Here is a 12,256-nt window from a genome sequence, read left to right on the forward strand (position 1 = left end):
AGGTGGCCTGTTTGTCTGCGGCACTTGCACTGTGCGATGTGGCAAGAATACAGATAGTGAGGGGCACACCGCAGACTGCAGCAGCCAATGGCAAACAATGAAGCATGACAGCCTTTCACATCCGCAGGAGTTAACCAGCTGTGAAGGAAACACCTGCCGCTGGTTAATAAAGAATCACAGCAACAAAGCCACGTGTGAAAATGATTGTGCTGATTGTGGAGCGAACACCATTACCCCCCAAAAAGGTGAACGCGATGTGTTCTGCGAGTAGGTTTGAGTGTGTCTGCTACTGAACGACATGAAATGTGACAACACTATATTTCTAATGATCTCACTCATGTTTTACATAACGCGGCAGTCTGCCTCTTTTTATGAACATTGATTTTATGATTATCATTACAGCAGCCTATTCATGGACACTTTTACTGAGCTCAGATGGTAATTGTTCCCATATTTTTTCTGTATAGGGCCTGTATGGTTTTATTCCCTCAGATCTCTCACAACCGTAACTCATAGTCTTTCTCAGGAGATGGAAGTTTTATAGAGAAACTGGATGACAGCTTTTTGCATGCAACAGTAATTCTGTAGTATAAATTTATAAAATCTAAAATCTTCCCTCATGAATTCTTAAAACAAGATGATTTTAACCTGAATTAGCATCAGTTTTAAAACAATAAAACCCCTCAAGTTATAACATGAGGCTACAGAGAGCCTTGTTTAACTTGTCTTTAAATTGACCCATACCTTTCTCTGTTTTGAACCGTAACTTTTATTTTTTAGTAAACCTATAGATTGATTTGACAGAATTTTCACCATGCATGATGCCACTGAATGATGTTGTAGCCAAAATGCCAAAATAAGCCACTTCTTTTTTCCAGGACCTTCAACTACACTTCACGGTCCTCCTCTGCAGTTTGCTTTGTTGTCATGGAAACAGCTCAGTTGTCCACTATGGGGTTTCACACGATGGCCAACTTTACTATTATCGCCTTCAATGACTGATTTAGGCTATGAGATGATAACAGAACATAATCTGCTGATGAAGACCACAATATGTTACCGAAAGCACTGGGAGAAAACATTTAGTCCACATCTCCAAGATAAAGAAAATAACTGACACTCAACCCAAACAAATTTAAACCACGGCCTCTCAAACTTTAATTTTATGCCGTGTTCAGTTCATTATCAGTCTCCAGAGACACTTGTTCTTTTGCATTTTAACATACAATGTGTTAAATACAAACTTGATGTGGAAATAGTACTTTACTGTTGTTTGGGCTATAAAATACTTAATAGGCCTCACAGCCAGTATACTTTGATAATTTAGGACTTAGTTGCTGTTGGGACTGTTATTTCAGAGACATCGGGTGAGCACTGCTGTCTCCCTCTTTCTTCTCACACATATTTCTTTAAGCGGAGTTTTGGAAGACGAAACTGGGGCAAGTTTCCAACTTTGTAATCGAGTCTTGCTTCTGACTTCTGAGCTCCCTTGGCCCTGACCATCTCCTATTTCCAGACGACCAATAATAACATCATCTCTTCCTTGCTTGCTTTTCTGTGGCATCATTTTGATGAACTCTACAGTCAGCAGGGAAGAGATAGGCTCTCTGGAGATAGTATGTCCTGGTATGTCCGATCGTTCGCTTTTCGTTAACGAATTCATCGGGCTGAGACTGACTTGGTAAAGGCCGGGAAAACACTTTTCAGGGATATGTGGGGAAGCTAAGATGACAAGTCCCTGCAATACATCATTATTGATGTTACTGTCACGACCCGCTGAAAGAAACACTTCACTTAGAGGTCATTAAAGAGTGGGTGAGTGGTCTATGCTTTCTCTGATGTTTCGCTGCTCACTCAGTCAAGGCACAGAATCGTCAACCAAGTTTAATAGACCTACAGGGAACCACACTGTGAAATGATACGGTACGATACTGAAAAGCAGGAAATCACAAGTTGTCTGCAATATGTTTGTACTGAATCGCAGATGACATACCTGTCACTCTGAAGAAGTATGTGTTTAAAGAGACACTGCACACGTGATTGTTTTTTTCAGAATAGACGTCAGTTAACACCCCTCAAAGGTGGGCAGCCCCCGCCACCGGCAACTGCTCGTGAGTGGCAACGTGGAAAACCACACTCATTTTCAATGTGTCTCCCTCATACACGCTTTTTGAAACGCTTGGGACCCCCATACTCCTCAGACCCTGTTTCGGCCGCCTGTGTCTGTCGTTCAATCGGCTCAGGACTTCAAACATTATTTCTGTGGCAAAAGTGTGTGTGTGTGGGCGGATTTTCCAGGGGGAGACACTTCACCCAAGACTTAGGGGTGAAGTTACACTTTAATAACTCCATCTTTATTATATGCTCAATTTATTACTTTCTCTTTCTGCTCCGACAAAAAAAAAGAAGCTGCCTCGTTGGCGTCGTCGAGAGGATTCTTAAAGAGAGGGGTGCACCGAGGCTTGAATCAGTTTGAATCTTCTTCTTTTGCTCACAAGCTAATTACACTCACCTGTGGGCAGAGGAGGAACTGACGACATGCCGTACAATATTAATTTGCAATCTTGAGCAGAGCAGGCAATTATTTAACTTTTCAAACTGTTAACCAATGTGTTGAAAAATCCTGGCATTAAAACAGTGAGGAAACTATCAAGGATCTTCATTTGCCTTGTGCAGATGGGGGGTGGGGGGTGGTGGGGGTCGCCTTTTCTCTTCCTTTATATAATACAGATCTGTTCCAGTTCTGCGCCTGCATGTGCTCGATGAGCTATACTACTCATATTCAAGGTTTGAGTTCAATGAAAGGTTGCCTTCACGCTAGTTTTGTGTTACTTGTCCCATCAATCCAATTCACACCTGCCATGCACCAAGTCTCTTCAAAATTTGATCCTCTCCTCATGAAACGAGCGCCTGCTCCGAGTCAAGCTAATAATAGCAATGCAGGGAAGGCAGCAGCCTCTGCATGAATACTGCCCCTGCAAGATTAACGAAAGATATGTTGTTTACAATCAAGTCATGTGCACAAGCTTACCTTAAATTATGCCGTCTGGAAATGACTAATGAGAATAATTAATGCAGTATCATATAATCATAGTGTCTAAAGCATGATTAATAGTCAGAAAACACGTGGACCTGCAGTCTAACCTGTTTTCTCTCTTTGCTGCACTATTTAGGACAATCAGGGTAAATGCTAATAATGCAAGTGTAATTCGTCATGCTTGATTTCGATGAGGATAGCTGTTTTATTTTCTGCAAAACCTGAATAAGCCATTAGCTGTGAGCATTGGCCCTGATTGATAGCCCCGGTCCACGCCACGATCAGGCTGCCTCAGCAATGATCAAAGATTTAAGAGCACCAACCTTCAGGCAGGTTCTTCTCTGCTGATAACCGCAGGGGATAGCCCAGCGCAGCCTGCCCTTAACTTCTCCTGACTAATTTATGGTAGGGCTCACCCAGGGCACATTTCCAATGCACGATGTAGCCTCTCACAGCCGGCTGAGCCGACTGAAGCAGCTCTGCCAGGATTTCGGAGAGAGTCTGCCACTGAAACCTGGGTCAGCGCATCAGCTCGGCTCTAACCAGATTGGATTCAAGGGAAATGTCAACTTAGGGAGATGTAATAGCAGCACTGGCCGATAGTTTCTCCTCATTGTGACGGCAATGAGTGGTTGATTTATGTACTCACTCTTGCAGGCTATAGCATTAGTCCAGAATGTTGACATGCAATAACTAACTTGGTTGTGATTGGCTAGGGAGACCAGTCCTGGAACACTCATGCTCTCATGTGCACCCCAAAGGACAGGTACACAGAGAGGGTTGATTAAGAGACAGGACAGGAAAAAACGTTCATCCTGACTGCACTGGGGCCATGAGTGACGGAAATCTTATGAGCAGGAGGAACGAGTTCTCAGGAGACGAAGGATCCCTTAAGGGGCTTACGTTCCATTTGTCCCTATAGGAACATCAGATACATTTGTTGTCTATAAGGGGGCCTTGTAGTAAAGTTGGTTACTATGGATACTGCTACAGATGAATATAAAGGCTACAGTGGACTGTGGTAACCTCCTGCTGACTCTGCCTCGTGTACAGAGACTTACTAAATACGAACATACAGACGTACTGAGAGAGAACAGAACTAGCTGAAGGAAAATAGATCGACATAAAGTAAATAAATGAAAATAAAATAAAATGTGGAAAATGATCAAATATCGGGACTTGAGTTTTGGGCTCTGATGCCTGACAAACATTAACATAGCACCTGTAAATTATAGATCACAACATTGTTGTTAATTCAATCAGATCCTGCCATGACACCTCCAGATTTTCTGGGCAATAAAACAATATCAATAATCATCAGAATATAATTTTCATCAATAGCAATATAACAAAATTCCAAACTATATCAATATATTGTTTGTGCATTGTATTAACACATTGAGGCGGTAAAATACATAATTGGTTTAATGTTCCCCCTCAGATTTGGAAATTTTGTGTTGTTTATCAAGTATCATTCTCTGCTCATAAAGAAGTTTGAAAGCACAACCTTCACTTAGGAGAGAAAAAAGAAAAGGAAAAATCTGTCTTTGAGCTTGAAATAATAATAATGTCTAACAATTATAATATTTTTGTGTAACAATTTATTTTGATAATTATCAATATTAACTGATATAAAATGTGTGTATTTTTATAAAATTTCTGGCCATATCCCCCAGCCCTATATATTTATGCTCTCGTGTTCATGTTTATTGTTTGCACACAAGACAAATACTGAGCAGAGTAATAAATTACACTGTGATTCATAGATCTGCAGTTTGTGATTCATAGATCTGCAGATTGAGAAGTTTGAGACAGAATACTGTTACACAAGTTGTGCAGCGGCTTTAAGCAATAGTTCAGGGCGGAAGTTGTCTGTGTAGTGAGTGGGCGAAAGAGAGGGAGCGAGAGGAAGAGAGAGAGAGAGAGTAGGTGTGTGATGGTGAGACTGGTGACTGGAGCAGAGTTAGAAGTTTAGTCTTTGTGTCAGTAAATAAACTGCAAAAATCACTAAAAGTTTCTGTCACTGCTCTCAGATGCCACACATACTTGTCCACCTTCAACATATATATAGACAACAGGTTGATATTTTACAGTGTAATTCACTCATTTGCTCACTACTATTCCTCTTTGTAGTTATTATATTAATCTTTCTACTAATCAACGGAGTTGACTAGGCAGTAGGTTGGTGGAAAAGGGGAGGATGGAGGAAGTTGCTGGTTCAACTCCAGATGCCTGAGCAGCTAAACTACTGCTTCTCTCCACAGAGTGTCTGTCAAAGTGCTGCTGCTGTCACACAGATCTGATTGGTCAGTAGTTGGGCTGCTGGCAGGTTTTGGTCTGATCCTCTCAAATCAACCTGATTCAGAGGAGGTAAGGTGTTACCATCACAATTTAAAAAGGTGAAAACCTAAGATCCATGAACTATTCCCTAAACGTCATATTCGTTCAAATGTTAAACAAAGTTGAACAAAACCTGGAACCACCCTCAGAGCTAAATCTGCACCGTACTACATCCTTCCACCAAGTTTTATAGTAATTCGTCCAGCAGTGTGTACGTAATCCTTCTTACGAACAAAACAACAAACAAACAGTGGTGAAAACATAATCTCCTCGTCGATCTGACAAGGAGCAGGTGAAACAGGCTGGTTTTACATCAGGTCACTGGGAAGGGAGGGGAGGTCTGGGGACGTGTGATGGCTGGGTGCATGAGGCATAGGAGTTTCATGGAAATTGCACAGGTCAATTGGGGCCCAAGCAAGTGAGCACGTGGCTACACACAAAAGTGGAATGAGCAAAATTAACAGGCCCTTGGTAGGGATCAATAACAATGTCTGAAAATGTGATAAACCTCACTGCTAATACCGAGATCCTGTTAACTTTTAGGACTTCTAATTAAATGTAATCACTCATGCAGCACATCCCATCACATACACAACTGTAGTTGGAACAGCAAGCAAGTTGCCATTTTACAACTTCACCAAGACAGCAAGCGCTGAAGCTTTGGAGTCAAACTCCAAGATACCAAATGGTCACAAAAACATCCTTGGACCCCCACTGTTTCCCGTGTGTCTGTAACTAACACACAATCTCTTGGCTGATAATACTTTTCCCTTCTCACAATCATCGCCTAATGACATCTCTGTCTGAACCTTGTTTCAGCTCCAGCTGCGACACCCAGAATCGAATTAGCAGAGTCAGAGCCTGCTGACGTGGACTTTGTCCGAAAAGAGCAAGAGAAGAGACAGGAAGGAAAGAATGTGTTTGGCTTCTTTCATTCAGAGCCAAATCTTCAGGCCTCTGTGCTTTTGACAAGTGAGTGTGAGCAGTCAGCCAAATATAGCACCCCGGACTCTGCGTGTGACCACATGTTGTACCCCCATGGTTCACACACATTATAAACAGCTCCACTCGATGTAGTGGGGGCCATGTTATACACATAAAATAGGCCTCCAATCTATTTTCCTTGTGTCACTTGGCGTGTGTCACTGTGTGCACTGCTGAGCAGGTGGGAGAAACTGTGCCCCTCATTTGTTTTGTTACTTGACTGAAAATAATTATTAACTAACATGAATCAAGATATTTAGATACATTGGCAGCTTATTTGCATATTCTTCCCAAGAGGCACTGTGGTTAAAGATAAGGTTAAAATTGTCCCGAAATTCATCCGTTCATTTTTCTGTCTCCTTCTTTCTGAAGTTATTTTCGGATGACACCATGCAGCAGACCCGTCACTTTGATAGTGATAAACTTCACAGCACATTCTGAATCATTTCTGCTTTAAGAAAAACAAAAACAGAAACAAAAACAGGAAGAGAAGATAGGGACAATCCAATAAACATAAAGCACAACTGGAATGGCACAGTAGACCTCATACATTCTCCAAGGCCCAACGTCTCCTTATTAAACCACATTTAAATTCACTCGATCCAGAATTTTATTTGGATCTCCAGCAAACTGCACATACTCGGAAATATCAACCAAGACCCATAAATAGTTTTCTGAGAAAAACGCATTATCTCGGAACGTTAAAAAAGTGATTAAAAGAATTCCTGTCTCTGCCCCTTTTACCCAGTTCCGCACCAGAGGTTACTTTGTTCTTCCTTGGCACATACACCACCCTTCTGGTAAGTTTCAGTAAAATCTGTTCGGTTGTTTTTGAAAAATCGAACTCACAGACAGACTAAAATATAACCTCTTGGTGGAGGTAACAACAGTTGACCACAGGAGTTTGTCAAAAACAGGGGAACCATGAAGGACATAGAAAATGATATAAACACAACCGACTTTCTTCATCATTAGATGCAACACATGTGGGGCATAGAACACAGGTGAAACAGGACACTCACTGTGAACCTATCTACCGTGACAGATATAATTCCGCTGTGTGTTTATGTTAAGTAACTATGTTTCTGCCCATTTAGACTGATGCCTGTTGGTTGTTGAGAATCTGTAATTTTCTGGATAACTACACTGAAATAGTCTGGTCACCAAGATAATTATCCTGTAGCGACATGGATATTAATGACATATTCATGGTTTATATTTTTTCTCACTGCGACCATGAGTGGTATGGCTATAGTATATTATGAGATGTCTCTGAATCCTTTGTGTGCCATCAACATGATGAACAACATCAATCAGGAAGCTGCGGCTGTTGTTGCCAATGACACTAAATCAATACACTACAACCTTTGGAGAGTCTCCAGGAATGATTAATGAATTTGTACTTAAATGCCGTCTCACCATGAAAGGGACAGGACAGGACAGCGTTTATCGCATAAAATGTGGTTTTGGAGCAGAGGGCATTGATTCCGGCCGCATGTGACATACCTTGCACCGTAAACACACATAGCCTATTATGCGTCAGTGTGAGGTCAAAGGTCGGCAGAGGGAGCTCCCAGATTCATTAGCTAATTAGAGGCCTCTTCCTGAGTGGGAGTTAAGGTGTTCGACTCGCTGCCGCACCTCCTCGCTCTCAGACTTCACGCTATAGCTGAGTTCTGAGCTCCTTAATGAAGGTCAGACCATGGATTTCTCCTATGAAAGATTCCCCCATGCGTCCCCCAATTATCTGCCCTTGTGGAGGGAAAATATATATAATTATGAATCTGATCATCGCTAATTAAACCTGGGGGATTTGTCCCGATGCAGTGACACTGCAGCTGAGAGTTTTGTTTGGGCTGGGATATAATTGGTGTAAATAGAGATGAGAAATCACAAGATAAGTGAAGGCTTTCCTTAAGGAGAGTACCTGTCAAGAAAACTGACTGCTTGTTTGACGCTGGATCAGATGCATCGAGCTTAAGAGGGAACTCGGGACATTTAAATCACAAGTGAATGAAGTCAGTTCAAATAATGAGACGTGATTCATGTGCACACAGAAGAAGATAAAGTGAGATTTGAGGGATAAGAATGGTGATGATATGAAAAATGACAAATGAGGACAGTGCTAGCCTCCAGCGGGAGAGAGAAGCCAGCGGGCAAAACGAAGCGGAGCGCCGTGACCAGAAAACTGCATGGCTCTGAGGTGTCAAGTGTGCATATACTGTAGCCACATGTGTGAGTGTGAGCAGGGACATGCTATAGTGGACAGCGTGCACGCTCAGCAAAACCTTCCCCTGGATAAGTGGAGGCTTAAGGATAGAGGCAGGTGAGCCTGACATGTAACAATTACAGACTCAACACAGATATCAGTTTGCTTATGTCCATCTCTGGTGTTTTCTTAATTACATAATTAGTCAGAGTGTTGGTGTATGTGAATTCCCTCCATGACATGCTGTCATTAGCTCTGAACCTGCCAGTGAAACACGACACTCAGGAGACAAGTAATTTGTGGTATAGAGCCTGATTTAATAGCTTTTGTAATTAGTGGATAAATCATCATTGTTATTATTATTTCCCATGCTTCCTTCATGTGTGAGTCACTCCATTTGCTAATGCCTGACGCAGTGTATGTGATGAACAAATGATATCCTAACAGGCCAACACTTTGTGTCACAGATGATGAAATCTCCATAAACAGGTTCTACATGTGAACATGGAGAATCTGAAGGGGAGGAACACGATTTTGGGGCAGGAGGCTTCTGGTTTCAGTTTCTAGTTTGACCAATCACGTTTGAGCAGGCTTTGGTTGCCTGCAGGTAAACAGTTGACCAAAATGCATCAGCCATCAGCTTTTTCATTTGTCTGCATTGATATGCAGAGAGCTGTTAATAGAGCTAAGACTAAAGGTTGTCTGGACCTAAAACACCCACAAAAAGTATCACAGTTTGTGTTTTGTGTGGGCAAATATTTGAATCGTGTGATTAAATAAACTAGTTGGATTGTAAACAGTGTATGACGAGCAGAATACGGAGTCTTGGCCCGGATATCTGCTGTCTACACCCCAGAAGCCACAAAATATTAACTAATTCACGTCAGACAATAGCCAATGAGCTCCGACATTGCACATGATGCACGTGCCCAAATTTGTTAAGACGTCACATGTGATAGCAGCTAGCATTGAAAAACGTTTTCTGATAAATACTGATATTACATGTCAGTATCTGTTTCCACATGTGAAAAGTGTTAAACATGCTAATTCATATAGTGATTAGGTTACACCACATTCACAGAAACCATATTTCTTGAAAACCACCATCAAATCTGTGACATTTAAAGATCGGTGATAAAATGTCAAATGGGTGATGATTTTGAATGCAGGACTTAATGAAGTTCAGCAAAGTTTCCGGCTCCGTGTATAAACATGGCCCCTTTGACATTTGGATCTAAGCCTCCATAATCTGCTCTCTGTCGGCCTCAGAGTTCATCGCTTATCACGTTCTATTATTATTTGTCCGTCTACTTTGCAAGGATGCAGCTGTGCACGGACGCATTCAAAGAGCCCTCACGGAGAACAGAAAGAGGACACCAACAGAACAGTGTTGACACAGCTACTGTGTTTATGCTGATCCGGCATTACAGAGGTGTCGCTGGCTCAACAGACCGATGACTTTGCTGAGATAAAGAGTGCGGCGTTGACTGACGGCACGTCCTCACAGACACGGCTGTCACAGAATCTATACTGGGTTTTCATCTCCGTGGATACTGTGCAAGTGTCCGTGAAGCAATAGCTGTACTATGACATAGTGATTCTAATAATAAGGGACAAGGACTTCGGATACATCAAAACCACTATTAACGTCAGACACTTTCATTATGAGACTAAACTGACATGTTTTTATCTAACAAGATTAACGGCTCTGCTCTAACCATCTAAACACATGGTCTAAATGACATATCGCAAGTGTATTCATGGTGTGTCCTATAATCCCCTTTTGCTACTTTAACTGCGGATCAAAAGGAAACTGTGTCAGGCGCATGGCTCAAGTACGCAACATGCAATAAACCAGAGTACCACTCACTCTAAAAGCCAGGTGTGCTTACACATTGGCAGATTGCTGATGAAGGACAGATTTGTTTGGTAAGTGTTACAGCTCCTCTGCCGGTGAAACTGATCTGCTCATGCATGACGTGACAGTGTTCAAGCTGACCATCTGTGTGTGTGTCTGTCTGTGTGTTGTGCACCTGCCTATGTTGGCACATATTACTACCTTAATAATACCCCCCTTAGTATAACTGAGAAATACTGCACCATTAACTTCAATGCACCGACAGTGCGTCTAATCACACCTCATGTTAAGACCCACAGGTCCATGCTATCATTCTCACAGGAACAACTCAATGGGGAAAGGTCCAATAAAAAAAAAAAATCTATAAAAAAGGGTGATACCATCCTTATATATGTGTGTATGGTAAATGTAAAGGATTTGTGGATGCTCTTATGACTGACATGAGAAGGTGGTGTCAATCTTCTCAACTAACTATAGATTACTGTGATTTACCTTTAAAATTGGTTTATTAAATAGATAAAATAATTAAATGAGAACATTGCAACTTTTAGTAAGCAGGAACATTTTCCAATTTTCATAGTATCTGAATCAACATCTCAGATATATTTCCTACACTGCTTTTTTCATCGACCGCTGCAACAGCCCATTATGAAGTTCCCCTTAGTTTAGACTCATGATCGGTGAACCATTCCTGCAGTTCCCAGTCCTGTGGCCCTAGTGACACAGACACACACTAACACACTCACACACACGTGACTTTCCTCCCTAATGTTGATCAATAGCCTTGAGGCTGATTCAGATCCTGCTATATCTGTCACAGGATGGAACCATAGGAACCTGCTGAGCTGGTGGCTGAAGAGTCGCTGGGGTCTGTCGGCCCTGTATCTGTAATGAGCCCCCATGGGGAAGCCACATTATATGTGAAAATGGCTCCAATTAGGCCAGCCAGCTATAAAGTCTACAGGAAGGGAGAACTGGACAATAACAAAGTTACAGGGGTGGTGGTGGATGGGACTGAGCAACAATCAGGTGCAATCAGAGCTGCATTCAATCACACTGTTCCAAGTCTGTGATTCTTTGCACTACTTTTACTCAGAAAAAACATCCAGCTTCAAGACCCAACAAATCTGCCAAACAGCTTCTCATTTTAAAGCACAGTGATACCACATACATCAGATGCCAATGCATGCATATGACATAGACTGCAAAGATGGACGACTGGTCCCGCTGTGTATTCTGGATTCAGATGTTGCACTTTGACGTCCTTTGGATCCAGAACCCTAGCAGTCGCAGTGTGCCACCTAGTCTTAGTAGTGATCGTTGTATGGAGGTACCACTAAAACACGGCCACAACCAATCGCGACTCAGCTGTCGTTTTTTATACCATCAAATTTGTTACTGGAGAATAAAAACTTGAACAATCATTGTGATAAGAACAAACTAAAATGACAGAAACCATCTTTGAAGACAATTATTTAACATGTCCTTTGACATTTTAGTTTGCTCCATGTCCCAGCTACTAACATGTAGGAAGCAGGGTTTACCACCCGTACTGCAGCCAGCCAGCAGGGACGGACATATTGTGCATCTTAATGTATAATCTATGTAAGTCTCAATCTGAGCATCATAATCAGGCTCAAAGGAAGCCTTGTTCCTGTTTGTCACTTCCACTGGACAGAAATGTCCAGACTAAATCCATCTTGGTCTGTAACTACTGAACAACTGGCATGTTTGTATGAACCGTTAGAGGTGATGCATCACCGTGAGTTTGATGAATGCACCCCTGATGTTTGACTGAGCCCTCTGGCCCTTTGACCTTTAACGTGGC

The 12,256-nt window shown here is 42.0% G+C and overlaps 1 protein-coding gene across 8 annotated transcripts in view; it reads right to left on the reverse strand.

The window, feature by feature from the left end:
• The window catches only part of b3gat1a (beta-1,3-glucuronyltransferase 1 (glucuronosyltransferase P) a), an 82,194-nt gene that overhangs the window by 25,800 nt on the left and 44,138 nt on the right, over positions 1-12,256 (reverse strand). Inside the window, exon 1 of one of the 8 annotated variants that reach the window (XM_035154576.2) lies at positions 3,361-3,677. The exons of the other annotated variants lie outside the window; for them this stretch is intronic. The gene's annotated coding sequence lies outside the window, so the exon portion shown is untranslated. Of the gene's footprint in view, positions 1-3,360; positions 3,678-12,256 lie in introns of those variants that run through there. 8 annotated transcript variants of the gene reach the window in all.

Source organism: Hippoglossus stenolepis, chromosome 4 (genome assembly GCF_022539355.2).
Source record: "Hippoglossus stenolepis isolate QCI-W04-F060 chromosome 4, HSTE1.2, whole genome shotgun sequence".
NCBI lineage: Eukaryota > Metazoa > Chordata > Actinopteri > Pleuronectiformes > Pleuronectidae > Hippoglossus > Hippoglossus stenolepis.